At 42.8% G+C, this 16,784-nt stretch overlaps 2 pseudogenes; both read right to left on the bottom strand.

The window, feature by feature from the left end:
* Window positions 1–4,337: 4,337 nt before the first annotated feature.
* On the bottom strand, window positions 4,338–9,001 carry LOC125547360 (annotated as a pseudogene).
* LOC125546290 lies at window positions 8,996–16,292 on the bottom strand (annotated as a pseudogene).
* Window positions 16,293–16,784: the final 492 nt, after the last annotated feature.

Genomic DNA, 16,784 nt, shown 5'->3' with positions numbered 1-16,784 from the left:
AACACGCCGGGCTGCCGCGAGTTCTGGGACGGCAGGAACTCTGACAAGGTCATCGTCATCTAGCTGCCCACCTCCTCCGGCGCCGCCCGCGGTCGTCTCCCCAACAGCAGCGCCGGAGATCCCACCCGAGCTGGTGGCCGTTTGAGAACCCGCCGACCCCGAGGACATGCCGGGGCATTCTTTTGCCGTCCGCGGGACCTCGATGGCCCCGGGATGGGTTCTGCCGCGCGCGCCCAACGACCTGAAGGACATTTCGCGACTGGGCGAGACGTGTCTGTCCGTGGCGGTGCCGGCGGGTGATGGCTTCGACTTCATCGGCACAGGCTGCAGCGTCGACAACGAAGATGGCGTGGGCTCCGTCGACGCCAGCGAGGTGGATTTCATCGTGCTCGCCGCCGCAAGCGGCGACGATTAGATTAGGTCATTTTATGGTTTAGTCAAAATTTTGATCGAACCTCTGTAAAAAAAATTCTAAATATGAATAAATTTTTTACAGTTCGTCCATATTTTGTTTGAATTCGATTGGAAAAATATATTAGAAAGGACCGCCAGAGCGGTCCATAATCTATGTCAATTCTTTGAATAAACTTAAAAATATTGGAAATATGCCCTAGAGGCAATAATAAAGTTGTGATTATCATATTTCCTTATTCTTGATTAGTGTTTATTCTCCATGCTACAAATGTATTAACCGGAAGCTCAAATACATGTGTGGATACATAAACAAACATTGTGTCCTGGTGAGCCTCTAATAGACTAGCTCGTTGATTAAACATGGTTAAGGTTTCCTAACCATAGACACAGTAATATCCCTGGTGAGCCTCTACAAGCAATTACCAAAATTGAATATATATAACTTTATCTTTACTTTTTTCTTTCAGAAGATGATTTGGTTTAAATATTTTTTAAAGGTGCAAAATAAGAAAACTAGTATAGCTTTTGTAATGCCAATATACTTGATGTGGTTGTGATTCAACAAAATTATAAAGGTTTAGTATAATTGAAAATATTGAATTTTATGAGAAATGTTTAGTATAAGTAGTAGTATTTAATTTTAATTGCCAAAAATAATATTCATCATCGCAGCACAACAAACCAAAGCCACAAATGAATGTAATTCACAAAGTTCCACCACTTGTCCCAAAATAGGGAAGGACCACTTCAGATTCGTCCTCACATTTAGTATGTATATCTGGATGAAATATGTCATCATTGGGTTATTTAGTGCATAGGAATTTGTTGTGGCGTATCAGTTCCACGATTGATACTGCAGTAGCGAAGGAGGGGCGTCTGCCTTGAAAAAGGACAATGCTTACAAGGCTGTTAAATATGAAGCTTATGAACACTCAAGACCAATTTCAAGGATTCATTGTTGTGTTGAACTGCGTCGCCAAGAAGATGGAGACCACAAAGTCATAGAATTTCTTTAAATAGCCATCATGTGGCCCCACTATTTTTCCTTTCTCCAATGTGAAAATAAGATTTTCCACCATTGATTTTGAGATGGAAATTTTACGAATCAAGTCATGGACATGGCAGGAGTCGATTCCTTTCATACTATACATTGACTGTTGAGATGGCAGAAGCATGCTCCTGCCAATGAGTTCTATGAAGTAATATTCCAAAACTTCCTCCATAGACTTGCCATGCACCTAACTTGAGTAACCCTCTGCAATCCACCGATGCAATAAAAGCCAGTTCTTTTGAATTGTGGCTTATGCATAAGTTCATGCGAAAATAAGCCCCAGATAAGATCCTATGAAATAAAACCCCTGAAAATAAGCCTGCGAGATTTTTTCAGTTCATCTCCCTCCATCATAATTTTGATATTCAAATTGAAAAGTCGGCAATGCACTTGGTTTGTAATTCGTTCTGATATTGAGTTGTGTTTTAGCGTTTTATCGCCCATATGAACATAAAAAATTGAATTTTTTTCAAACATCATTGTCTCACATAGAGATATCATAAAAAAATATTGTCTCGCATAAGAGTACTGCAGATAAAGGCATGAATAGGACGATCTTCAAAGTATTACATGTTCTTCCAACAAAAACATAAGCAAAGGGATAAGAATACTTATTTCATGAGCATAAGATCCATTCTCCTCATTGAGCGCATTAAAGAAATCATGATGTTGCTTCTTTGTGAAGATATTTAGAGCATGGAAATACACTTCACTTCTAGGTAGAGTTCCACTTTCACCACGATGTCCTTCATCTCTTTGATCTCATCCCTCATAGCATCCTCATTCATTTCAGATGTCACTGAATTGTGACTAGTCTCCCTCTTTTCCCAGAGGTCAGCAATACGGTTGAATGCAATCTTTGCACCATAGCAGGACTAGGTGAATATGGACACGATCTTTTTCTCCGACCATTAGCTTTGGTAGGTGTGACATGGGTAGCATCTAATCACAGCCTGAGCCATCCACGTCATCATCATCATCATTGTGAATTTGAGAGCCCCCAAATTCAGACTAGGGAAGTGGCGCACTCACATAATTATTTGTCAACACTAACATCATCAAATATCATACTCATTTTCTCCTCATTCTCTAGTGACAGGTCCACACAACTTGAGAAGAAGTCCATGACATGTCCACACAATTTTCTTAGTTTCATTATTTTTTCCTTTATGTTTTCTTTTTAAATTTTGTTAATATATCGAAATATTCTAAATAAAATATATGTAAAAAATGATTTAATTTAAATTTTATAAAAAATTTCACTGTGCGTTTCATGAAATGTAAAACAATTCACACAGTTTTCAAAAATATTAATACCATTTAAAAAATTGTGACATTTAAAGACATTTCACACGTAAAAACTATGTACATGATTTAAATATTTATGATTTTTATAAAGTGTAATTTGTAAAAAAAATATCTGTGAAAAACATGTTACATAAAGTTTTGCAATAAACAATTAGGGAAAATTGTTCTCGCAATTTTGGAAAATGTTCGTAAACTAGAGTTTTTTTAACATGCTCCCTCTTACCTCTCCTTTTCACATGCGAGGTAAGTGTATAAAATAGATCTGAGCTGTTAATTGTATTAAGTAGTGAGTTTGATTAACTCTTAGCTTCTTACCTCTCATGTGAAAAGAGAGGGTAAGAGGGAGCATGTTAAAATTGCTCAATAAACTATAAAACAATCATTGTATCATTAAAAAAAAGTTATGAGATTTAAGAAATGTTTGCATGTAAATATTAAATGCGTGTTTAAAAATGTTCACTTATATTTTTTAAATGTCCACTCTATATTTTTAAAAAATTCAATGCACATTTCACGAATGGTCAACATGTATTCGACTAATGTTCAACGTGTAATGACAAAAATATTCGACATGTATATAGAAAAAGTTCAACCTATATTCAGTAAAAACTTGACATGTATTTGAAAAAAATAAAGAAAAAAAGAAACCAAAATGGAGATAACGAAAAACTTAGAAAAGAAAAAGGGAAAAAATGCATGTAACCTTCCGAAAACCAGACAAAACTAGGTGAAGGGTTCTGCAAACCGGACGTTAGAAGCTTCTCGAAAGCGCTTCTGGGGCCGGCGCACTACAGTGATCCTGGTTAGCGCTGGTGCATTTCGCTGTAAGCGAAAGATAACCCTCTTGTTTTTTTTTTGTAGCTGCTGAAAGGATATCCCTCTCTACTCATACACCTTTCGTAATTTATATTTGCAACAAAGACATAGTTCTAATTTTTGTGTGTAGTTGCACACATTTTTTCCATTTCTCCCACTTCCTTTTTTTAGGAAAGTGAGATTTCATTCAATCAGAGTTGTCCAACTTGGATGAATCAACAGAACTCCCTATTGTCAGCCATCAGGTGTGTAAGAAACTTTAAAAAAGAACAATATTCGGAGCTGATTTTTTTGTATGAGTTCCTCAGATGTCGAAACACCACGAAACTTGCATGCGCCTTGCACGCATGAGCATCTTGAATTCCTAAATTTTTAGATCTTTTATGTTTTTTTTTTAATTTACTGTTCGTCGGGTGTATATGAGCCTTGGCACCGTTTTGAATTATCAGGATACACCTAATATTATTGTGCGTGCTTCATTCCTTTTCTTCAGAAACTAAGGGAAAGTTGTAGCTATGTGGCCATGTAGCTACACCTCTTATCTAGGTCACACTCACTAACTAATTAACTGAGCACACCATTGCAAGGCTAGCTGACCACACCATTGCAAGGCTAGCTGACCACCGAGTCCAGGATGCAGCTGACAACCATGAGTGTTTCAGTAGGTTCTGTAAATGCTTTCTCTCACTGAAACCATATTATAAAGGTCTCACACAAGTGTTCCAAATCAGAGGCCAACACGCATATGTTCATGCCATAACTTGGTAGTACATTCTTTGGGACAGGAAATACAGTGACATGCCCAAATCAAATGTCAAAGAATTCTTGGCATATGAATGTTGGCAAACGATATCGCGACAATACATACTCTTTTCAAACATGATCTCTACTCTATCCAGGCTGTATGGACAGAAACAGTTCTGCGAAAAGGCAGAGCCGTGCACAATCAACACCAGCAGAAGATATCCCAAAATATAGCGATGGCCCATGCATATAATCAAATCTTTTGCTTGACTGCTGCAGCTTGGTAGCTTCCCATGGTGATTTTTTTTTCCGATCAAAGTAGGCCACATGGCCCCCATTTTCATTGAGAAAATGGAGTCTTGAAACAAGTAGCAAACCATAACACAAAGCGGGGCGAAAGCCTTTTTCGGTATAACACAAAGCCTACCAACAATGCTTCCCATGGTAATGGTGTTGCATACCGACAGCTCACTAATCTCTGCGGATGGCATTTCTCCACGTCTTGGGCTTCAGTAGTCTGGGCCCTGATCAATGATCACAAATGGTGTCACATACAGTAAATTTGTAAATGATAATCTAGCATCAAAGTTGACACTGTAAAAGCATGCATCGAAGGAACAGAGACTATAGGTAAAAGGAATATTCACTTCCAATTGTGGGTGTCGGGTTGTAGTACAAGTCACGCTGTTACTGTTATCTTTGATTCCTTGGTGTGTGCTGTTATCCTTGACATCAATATAAACTCTACTGTAGTAAGTAATAACTATTAAGTGTACATGTTTCCTGTTACACCCCCAAAAAATATTCAAGACCCTCCTCATTTAATTATGTACTATCTACGGAGTATTAGTTAGAACAACTCTGCTCAAGCAGTAATATATCTGGAAGGATTCTGAATTTGTTGCTGAAATGTGACAAATTAATCTGATATTTCAGCTCGAGACTGCTTAGAGATTGCTGCAGGCATGTAGAGAACCTAAGGGCAGTTTCTAACAAAATTCTAACAAAAAACAGAATTTGCTAGAAGGATGTCTGAATTTGTTGCTGAGTGTGAAAGATTAACAGACAGCCGGACTGACATGCGTACATACCTTCAAGATGGGCATCTAGACATTTCTTCTCGATGCTGCTCATACGCTGCTGCAGGCATGTAGATGTAGGGAGCCTCTTCATACCAGGACAGTTTCCAATGTAAAGAGCTTGGAGAGACGAGCATGCTTGCAGCCCATCTGGTAGGGATGACAGGGTTTCACATCCTCCGATCTCGAGTTTCTCCAACAACGATGGCATCTCTCCCGAGTGAGATTCCACTGATCTCGACTCACGGCACTAACAAACAGTAATTTCAATTTCATTGTGCGACGGCAGAAGATCAAGGATCCCTGTTAAGCTATGACACCCCCGTATGTATATAGATTCTAAACATGGAAAGAGAGAATGCTCCGCCCTGGATACAGCTGATGATGACGACAACTCCGAACATACAGGTGATCGCCCTTGAAGATTCGATGATGATCCCTGTTCCAGTTGCAGCCTCCTACTGAATATGGACTTGAGCTTAGAACAATCAAGAATTTCCATTTTCCTCAGGGATGCAGGGAGTTTGAAGATCTCTACCATGCTTTCACACTGAAATATCTTGAGATACTCGAGGCTTGGCAGGAGCTGAATCGAGGAATCTAATGTTGCTGATGGCTCAGCTGCAGGAGCTTGTGCGTATCCAACCAGTTGCTTGCAGTACGAAATCTCTAGATTCCTCAAGGATACCAAGCCTTGGAACTCTTTCTCTGGCCAGTGGACAAGCGCAGCACAATCATTGATGCACAACCATTCAAGCCGTACAAAACATGCACATAGCTCAGTTACACCCGACTTAAAGCCACTCAAGTGCATAATTGCCATAGGGAAATCATCTTGATTCCATTTTTCCATGGCGTCCACCACTTGTGTCAAACTATGATCAGCCGCCTCCAAGGCTGATTGCGTGTCTTCAAGGTTCTTCAGTTTCAGATTGGTCAATGATGTCATATGTCTAGGTACCCACAGGAACATCTCTTCCTCATTTCCCTCCATGTGTAACATGCTGAGCTTTGGTGATTTAGCTTTTGTTGTCAGCTTTGGACAAAACTCGATACGGATCTCCTGAAGGCTAGGGAAGGTCCGTTGTCCACATAAAGTTGTCATATTTTCACAGTGTATGACAACCAATTGCTCAAGCTGAGGAAACATTAAGTTTTCTCCTTTATATCCTTCGACTGCATGCCAACTCTCGAATCTGCTCAAGCATTTCAATTTCAGAACTTTCAATGCAGGAAACGCTGACTGTGCCATACTATAATCTCCATCAGCCGGTGTTTCCGGTAATGCTGTCAGGATAGAACAATTCATAATTGTAAGTTTCTCAAGCTTAGGAAATACCATGTGTCCTCTCTGTGTTCCCTCGGTTGCCTCCCATTTCCAAAAGTTGTCCAAGAAATCCAAGTAGAGTTCCTTCAATGCTGGAAATGCTGACCGTGCCATTGTATCGTGAGGTTCTCCAAGCAGTGTTGTGTCCGGCAACGCTGTTAACTTTGCACAGCTAACAATAGATAACTTCTCAAGCCGAGGAAACATTATCTCTTGTCCTTGTACCTCATTACTTGTTTCCCACCATCTGTCCAAACAATGCAGATCTTGTAGTGTAAGCTCCTTCATATTTGGAAAAGTGAAGGTGGTATCACAACCGAATAGCCATTGCAGTTTTTCACACTGGAAAAGTTGGATCTCAACCATGTTTCTCGACATAGCCATCCATGTCGGAAAGGTGGTGCCTCCGTAGGATTCTATCCTTACACCCAGCAGTCCGTCATGAGGTTTGAGACTCTTGAGCACTCTAGCATCATCAGCACAACCAACACTCCATTTTAATGTCAAGCCTCGCAGTTCCTTCTTATTGCCGATATTTGCCGCTTTTGCATCTTCTTCTGTCACATTCTCTAGTTGAGTTAGCTCTAGCTGACCACCAAGGTTTAAATGTTGCAACTCTCCAATGGCACTGCACTTAGAGCCAGTAGGACCTGCTATAAAACATGCAAGTGTCTGCAGGGACATGAGTTTTTGGAGACCACCAGGCATGCTCCTCAACTTCGGACAACAATGAGTGTATAGGTGACGGAGGGCGGTCAAATACTTCATTTGTCTTGGAAGCCGACGAAGTGAGTAGCAGCAAGATATGTTCAATGTTTGCAGGCTATATAAAATGCTTATATCTTCAGGAAGTGATTCGATATAACTTCTTGAGAGATCAAGGTACCTTAGCTGATGCAGATGCTTTGGTTTCAAATGGAATTGTCCGCCCCAATTTAAAAGGAACCGTAATGCCTTCAAAGAGTTGTATTTTGATAAATGCTGCAACCGAACTCCCATTTCTATATAACAATCACACATAAGTGTCTGGATAGCCAGAGATCTTTTCGCCACAGATCCATTCAAAATAGTTTCTGGTTGTCCACAAGACAAAAATAAGTGGCGAGCTGTATCTGGAAGCCACTCAATCTGACGTGGTTCCCTAGGTGCAAGAGCACATTCTTTTTCCATTGTAGAGAATGCAACATCATGCATAAGATCTTGAATTTTACATGTATGTTTGGGATAATCACCCACCACCGGGCGCGCATATTCATACCGTGAGACTCGGACTTTCTTCACATCCACAAAGAATAACCTTGAGGTCAGCTCATTGAAAATCCATTTGCCAATGGTTTCAGGACTAACTTCTTTTTGGTCCATGATAAAGCCATGTGCGATCCATAGTTGGATCAGTTTGTCCACGTCAATCTCGTAATCCTTGGGAAACACAGCACAGAAAGAAAAGCATTGCTTCATCTGTGATGACATGTCATTGTAGCTGAGCTTCAGTATTGGTAAAATTCCAGACTCCTCGGTGCAAATGTTGCTTCTTCTCGATATAGCCTTCCATTCTTCTTTGCTGGTCTTTGTACGCAGCATAGATCCCAGTGCGGCTGCAGCCAAAGGAGAGCCACGACATCTCTTCGCGATCTCACCAACCATATTAACTAGCATGACCGGCCTTTCTTCTTCCTTCTGCAGACTGAATGCTCTTGACTCGATAATTTCCTCAATAAAGTTATCCTCCAAAGCTGCGAGATTATAGGCCTTAACTGTACCCATTATTTTTGCGACTCCTTCATCACGAGTAGTTGCCAAAACCACACTGCCCTTAGCACCATGTGTAAGGCGGACCTCGAGCTTTTTCCACTTATCGCTCTCTCGGTTCCGTACATCATCCAAGACAAGGAGGTATCTACGCCCGCTTAGTACAATTTGGAGGCTATCCAATGGGCCCTTCTTAAAAGGTGCTTTAATTATACTATTTTTAAGATGAAAGTCAACAATTCTTCGAGCCAAGGAATCCACATCAAAGCTGTCAGAGACACAAACCCATATCAGCAACTCGAAATGCTTCTGAACTTCAGGTTCATTGTAAATGAGTTGCGCCAAGGTTGTCTTGCCTAGCCCCCCTATCCCAACAATGGGAACAACTGTGAGATTTGCATTGCTAGCCTGACAAAATAGTGTATCAACAATATTCTTAGTATCTTGGCTTCTCGATCTGCTAATGTGTAGAAAAGAACGTTGTGCAAGCACTTTGTTTCTTTCAGAAAGTAATTACGACAATAGCTGTACACATCATGCAGGAATCAATTGCAAGGCTACGTGGAGGTAAATCCTGGACTAGCAAGTCCAAGATAAAGGAGTTGCATATATACTGAAGATTAAGTAATACTACATAGCACACAAATATGAACATTCCAGGCCAGTTCTATACATACTTGCTCTGACTGAAACAATACTGAAGGAGACGTATAAACGTCATGGAAAACTTATTTAGAACAAGAATGCAGAGACATACCTAAACCAAGTGTCACGGAATTCTTGCCATAAAGCATGAAATACTCCAACTTTATCCAGACATGAGTCCTACTCTACCTAGGTTGTGTGTGAGCAAACAGTTCCACCATGCACAACCGACATCAGGAGATAGCTCTCCGTTTTAAAAAAAAGGAGATAACTCAAAATATATGTATAGCTTCACATGGTGATGGTGTCACACACACGTCGACAGCTCAACTATCCTCTACAGATGCCATTTATCCATGTCTTGGGCTTCGACAGAATAGGTCCTGGTCACAAATGATATCATGAGAAAATTTCTAAGTATTAATGTAGCATCAAAGTTTACAATGAAATTAAAGTGTGTGCTGGAGGAACAAAGGATTTACACGAGAAAGACATCTGCTCTGATTTTGGGTTTTGCAGTACTTATTACCATTCATATCTAAACTACTCAATTAAATGATACTCACTTGTACATGCCTTCGCAACGCGTGTTTGCTGTTACATGGAAAAATTGAGACACGATTCTTTTAATTAGGTATCTCGCTAGCTGGAGCACTAAATCCAGCTCTAGCAGTAGCGGACTAGCGGTAATCTGGAAGGAATTAAGAAAAAAGGGGTATATCTGGAAGCAAGGGATGTCTGAATTTATTGCTGAAATGCAGCAGCTAAAATAGAGGAGGACACTAACCTTGATGATGGGCATCTAGAGTTACCCCCTCGAGGCTACCTATCTGTTGCTGCAGGCAAGCAGGGAGCTTCTTCATACCAGGACAGTCGTAGACCTTGAGCACTCTGAGAGACGGGTACGCTCGTGGGCCATCCGGTAGGGATGACAGGGTCTCGCAGAGCCCGACGGAGAGGCCCTCCAGCGACGGGAACTCTCCCGAGTGAGATTCCACTGACCTCAACCCGCCGCACCGATAAACGCTGATGTGCTTGAGGGATGGGGGAAGATCAAGGGCCCCTGTTAATCCGTCGCAGCCACGTATGTCTATCTCTTCTAAGCATGGGAGCACCTCTGAATATACAGGTGGTGAGCCTTGAACGATAGATGATGCTGATGGTTGTCCCTGCTGCTGCAGCCTCCTGCTGAATATGGACCTGAGCTTCGCGCAATCACGAATCGTCATCTTCCTCAGGGACGCGGGGAGTCTGAAGACCTCTACCATGCTCGTACAGCCATATATCTTGAGAGACTCCAGGCATGGCAGGAGCTGGCTCGAGGATTCTGATGTTGTTGTTGATGGCTCGGCTGCGTATCCAACCAGTTGTTCGCAGGACATAATGTTTAGACTCCTCAAGGATACCAAGCTTTGGAACTCTTTCTCTGGCCAGTGGACAAATGCGGCACAATCATTGATGCACAAGCGTTGGAGCTGTACAAAGCTTGCACATAGCTCTGTTACGCCTGACTTAAAGCCAATTAACTCCATATCTGCCAGAGGGAAATCGTGATGTTTCCAATTCTCCATGGCGCTCATCGCTTGTGTCAAACTATTATCAGCCGCTGCTGCCGAGGTTGTTTCCGAGCCTTCACAGTTCTGCAGCTTCAGATTGGTCAGTGAAGTCACATGTCTAGCTATCCACAGGAACATCTCTTCCTCACTGCTCTGCATCTCTAAAACACGGAGCTTCCGTGATTCAGCTTTTGTTGTCAGCTTTGGACAAACCTTTTGTTGTCCTGATGATGCTTTGATCTTTCCACAGTGTGCAACATACAACTCCTCAAGCTGAGGAAACATTATCTCTGCTCCTTGAGGTCCATCGACAGCATCCCATCTCTCAAAGCTCCTCAAGTATCTCAATTCAAGAACCTTCAACGTAGGAAATGCTGACCGTTCCATCCTACCGTAAGATTCTCCAAGCAGTGTTGCTGGTAATGTTGTCAGCTTTGCACAGTCAAGAATATGCAACTTCTCAAGCTGAGGAAATATTACCTCTTTTCCTTGTTCCTCATTACTTGATTCCCACCATCCCTCCAAACATTCCAGACCTCGAAGTGTAAACTCCTTCAGATTTGGAAAACTGAAGGATGCACTAGAACTGAATAGCCATTGTAGGTTTTTACAATAGGAAAGATGGATTTCAACCATGTTTCGCGACATAGCCATCCATGTTGGGAATGTGGTGCCTCCGTAGGATTCTATCCTTAGAGACTGCAGGTCATCATGAGGCTTGAGACACTCAAGCACCCTTGCATCATCCCTAGAACCAATAGTCCATTTTAATGTCAGTTCTCGGAGTTCCTTCTTCTTTCCGAGATTTGCTGCTTTTGCATCTTCTTCTGTCACATTCTCTAGCTGATTTAGCTCTAGCTGACCACCAAGATTTAAATGCTGCAACTCTCCAACATTGCTGCACTCAGAGCTAGTACGGCCTGCTACAAAACACGTAAGCGTCTGAAGGGACATGAGTTTCCGGAGGTCACCAGGCATGCCGCTCATCTTTGGACAATCATGACTGTAGAGGTGACGGAGGGCAGTCATATACTTCATTTGTCTTGGAAGCCGACGCAGTTCTTGACAGCCAAAGATTTTCAATGTTTGCAGGTTATATAGAATGCTTATATCTTCAGGAAGTGCTTCAAAATCACTTCTTGAGAGATCAAGGTACCTTAGGTGATGAAGATGCTTTGATTTTAAGGGGAATGAACTTCTCCGCGTATGGAGCTGTAGTGCCTTCAAGGTGCTATATTTTGACAAATGCTGCAGTGGGTGTTCCATATAACTATCACACAGAAGTGTCTGAATAGCTGGAGATTTTCTTGCCAGAGAATCATTCAAAACAATTTCTGGTTTTTCACAAGACAAAAGTAAGTGGCGGGCTGTATCTGGAAGCCACTCTATCCGATTTGGTTCCTCGGGTGCAAAACCACATTCATTCTCCATTGTAGACAGCGCAACATCATGCATAAGATCATGGATTTTACATGTACGTTTGTAATAACTACCCCCCACCATGCGTTCATAGGATGTGGCTTTTCCTTGCTTCACATCCACAAAGAATGAACTTGAGGCCAACTCGCTGAAAATCCGGTTGCCAATGGTTTCAGGACTAACTTCTTTGTGGTCCTGGATGAAGTCATGTGCGATCCATAGTTGGATCAGTTTGTCTACATCAATCTCGTAATCCTTGGGGAAAACAGCACAGAAAGCAAAGCACTGATTCATCTGTGATGACAAGTCATTGTAGCTGAGCTTGAGTATTGGTAAAATTCCAGACTCCTCGGTGCAAATGTTGCTTCTACTTGATATAGCCTTCCATTCTTCTTCACTTGTCTTTGTACGCAGCACAGAGCCCAGCGCTGTTGTGGCCAAAGGAGAGCCACGACATCTCTTCACGATCTCATCAACCATATTAACTAGCACAGAAGGCCTTTCCTCTTCCTTCTGCAAACTGAATGCTCTTGTCTCAATAATTTCCTTTATGAAGTTATCCTCCAAAGCTGCAAGATTATAGGGTTTAACTGTACCCATTATTTTTGCGACTCCTTCATCACGAGTAGTTGTCAGAACCACACTGCCGTTGGCACCATGTGTAAGGCGGACCTTGAGCTTTTCCCACTTATCACTTTCTCGGTTCCAGACGTCATCCAATACAAGGAGGTACCTATGCCCGTTTAGTACGTCTTGAAGACTATCCAGTGGGCTTTTCTTGGAAGCTGCTGCTTCAACTACATCTTTTTCTAGATGAAATGGAACTATTCTTTTAGCCAGGGAATCCACATCAAAGCTGTCAGAGACACAAACCCAGATCAGCAACTCGAAATGCTTCTGAATTTCAGGTTCATTGTAAATTAGCTGCGCCAAGGTGGTCTTGCCTAGGCCCCCTACTCCAACGATGGGAAAGACCGAGAGATCCGCATTGTTGGCTTGACCAAGTAGTGTACCAACAACATTCTTAGTATCTTGGCTTCTCGATCTGCTGATGATTTTCTTCGGATCGAAGATAACATGGTCCATCTGCCTCCACCGCATGGACTCTGGTGCTTGCTGCTGATACTTAAACCCAAAGGCGTTCATCTCAGCCACAAGGACTTCGATGGCCTGCACAATCCTGCACAGCTTCTTCCCATCCTGTCGCGGAATGAAAAACGATTGTGGGTGGTGAGGAGCTTTACTGCATTGAAGCCAAGCTCGCCATAGTGCCCGTTCTTCCTGGCCTTGCGGCGGAGCGCCTCGTAGTTGAACTCGTCGAAGAGCCCGTTAGCCTCGTAGGCCACCCTCTTGACCTCCTCGAGCCAAGCCTTGGCCCCTGCTCTGTGGGATGCAGTCTGCTCAGCGTCATCGATGACGTCCAGGATGGCCGGCAGCTTGCGCTTGAGCACCCTGTGCTGCTCCTCCATGCCCTCCATCACCTTGTACTGGTCAAGCATGTAGCTGGACATCTTGTCCTTCACGACTGAGAGCAGTGGCCCGACCACCATGGTGGCCACCAGCTCTGCCATCTGAGCTCGCAACACACAACTGCAGTCCAAGGTGGAGGAGAAAAAAATGGTGGTGTGAGATCCCTGATCCACTGAAATACTCTATTGCATATCTTGATCGCCCGGGTCTGCAAAACATATGTACTCAAAGTAAGATTACCAGGATGTTACTATAAATGATGCATTAATAGCATCGCTTGGAATGTAGCAGATTTACTGCCTGTGGATTAAAAGGCTGCATTCAGCTCAAAACCCTGGGTTATCCAGCAAAGTAGAACTGCAAACCAAAGGGGGATCCTGGGCGTAAATAGCATGGTATTGTAACACATAGGAAAATAGCATGGTGCCTGAGCCCTGAGCTAGTAAATTCCAGAACATCTCCAACTCCAAAGGCAGTTCCTGGGCGTAAATGACACATAACAACCCATGCAGCAAGCAATGCCTTATCTGGTGCCTCATAGGCATGTGAACAGAACGATGAAACCGACACTTGTCTAGTTCTCTGATGGTCCTATACTTTGCATTAACTGGTTTCAGTTCAACGGTACAGTCTGATGGTTGTAGTTCTATACTGGCACTTCTCTGATGGTTGTAGTTCTATACTTTGCATTAACTGGTTTCGGTTAAACGCACAAATGAACAGCATACGCCTGGGACAAATGTACTGTCTCTGATCTAACAAAGTAATTGCGACACATGTGGAAACAGAAAATAGCATGACACTTGAGCTGGAAAAATTCGAGAATATTCAGAGTGAAGGTACTCCTGGGAGGTCAATGCCATGGAACCACAACAACTGCAGCAAGCAATGAAATATGTGGTGCGGTGCCTCATAGCACTTAGCAGTTTGTATCCCTACAGGTATGTGTCTATGTGAACAGAGTTGATGGTACTACTTCTCTGATGGTCCTAGGCCTTTGCACATTAAGTGGTTTCAGTTCAACGGAAAATAGAACAGCATACTGCACATTTCCTTGTATCTGTAAACACACAAACCCCGGTTCTACAGAAAAGATACAGGCTATTATTTCCCTGCATTTAGAGGCTGCATTTAGCTCAAAATCCTGGGTTATCTAGCAAAATAGAAATGCAAAAAAAAGGGAGATCATGTAACAACATGGTAACTGTAAGACTGTAAGAGTGTAACAGATAGGCAAATGGCATGGTGTCCGAGCTAGTAAATTCAAGAACATCTCCAAAGGTAGTTCCTGGGCGTAAAGCGCCAGAAAACAACGAATGCAGCAGGCAATGACTTGTATGGTGCCACATTACAGCTAGCAGTTTGTATCCCTACTTCTCTGATGATTGTAGCTGTATACTTTGCATTAACTGGTTACAGCTCAACGATACAGTCTGATGGTTGTAGTTCTATACTTGCACTTCTCTGATGGTTGTAGTTCCATACTTTGCATTAACTGGTTTCGGTTAAACGCACAAATGAACAGCATACACCTGGGACATATGGACTGTCTCTGATGTAACAAAGTAATTGCGACACATGTGCAAACAGAAAATAGCATGACACTTGAGCTGGAAAAATTCGAGAATATTCAGAGTGAAGGTACTCCTGGGAGGTCAATGCCATGGAGCCACAACAACTGCCGCAAGCAATGAAACATCTGGTGCCTCATAAAAGGTAGTAGCAGTTTGTAAGTTTAAAGATATGTGTCTATTCGAACAGAATGGATGGTACTACTGATTCTCTGATGGTCCTAGGTCTTTGCACATTAAGTGGATTCAGACTTTCAGTTCAACGGAAAATAGAACAGCATACTGTGCAATTTGCCTGTATTTGTAAACATTCAAAAACCGGTCCTATAGAAGAAGATACAATACAAGCCATCCCCAGCATAGTATACGCCCCTCTGGTTTCAGAACAGTTCCACAGCACTGTGCTTGTAGAAGTTGAGATCGCACAATTGCGTCGTGTGAATAAGAAAAAAAATGTGTGAGGCTTGGAATCACATGGCAACTACTCCCTCCGTTCGGAATTACTCGTCCAAGAAATGAATGTATCTAGATGTATTTTAGTTGTAGATACAACCATTTTTGTGACAAGTAATTCCGAACGGAGGGAGTAGAATAAAAGGTTACAATTTCATCGCCCTCGAAGCTAGAACATGCCATTAAATGGCCACACTTTCGTAGGGTCCAGATTCTAGTTCAACCATATTCCCAGGCACCAACATATACCAGTGTTAATACGGTTCAATCTGTCTTGATTATTCTGTGAATTCAGTTCATAGAGCCCTTTGTTTTCAGTGAAATGATTTCATGAGAAGATATCGGGATCCCATCCCAGTGGCATCTTATCAGTGAATAATTGGTTATGATTGCTTCTGAAGAAAAATGGAAGCAGAGGATAGTACCTTCGCGCACCCAACGGTGAGAACCTTGGCGCTGAACCTGGAAATGGGGTGGGAGAGGCCCGCCCCCGCGCCCGGCGGCCGTCTCGTGCCGAACCCGGGGGCGCTCCAGGGGCTAGGTGAGGTCCGGGTGTGGACACTGTCGAGGAGGTCGGAGGCTTGCTCCGTACCCGGCGGCGCCGCGCTCCGATTCGTCCGGCGGCGCAGCACAGCACGGGCTAGGGGATTCAGATTCTTGGAGGGGGATTTTTGTGTGGGAAGCACCATATCCATCCACGTATGTTTCCAAGCTGATAACATTATTTATTTTGGACCCCTTAGCCAGAGAGAGCGGCATTTGCCACTGATTCCCGGGCAGTTTTCTTAACACACTAAAATTGAAGCTCACATACACGAGCATACACTCATCTCTATGAACACATGCACGTATATCGTACCTCTATGAGCACCTCGAAGAGACTGCGTCGGCATAGCATATTGAGATTTTACGAAGTCACCATAGATGCCTCGCAGTCAATGGAAACGTGTCCTCTCACTGAACGAACATCGCCAGAAGTCTGGAATAAACCCAGGAATAACCATGTGAACTCTGGTTTGCTGGGATACCACTGTCCTCCTAACCAACCAATCACAAGTTGCTTCTCGATTCCGTGGCGGTTTTAGTTGAGGGGGTGGGGAGAGGTGGCAGTTTCTTCAGGCGACATGGCAATTTCTCCCCGAGAAGGCAAATCTTCGTTTAAAATCTACCGTCGTTTGGTCT

This window comes from Triticum urartu, chromosome 3 (assembly GCF_003073215.2).
Source record: "Triticum urartu cultivar G1812 chromosome 3, Tu2.1, whole genome shotgun sequence".
Lineage (NCBI taxonomy): Eukaryota > Viridiplantae > Streptophyta > Magnoliopsida > Poales > Poaceae > Triticum > Triticum urartu.
The sequence above is the reverse complement of the archived record's forward strand: the minus strand, read 5'-3'. Positions and strand labels throughout refer to the sequence as shown.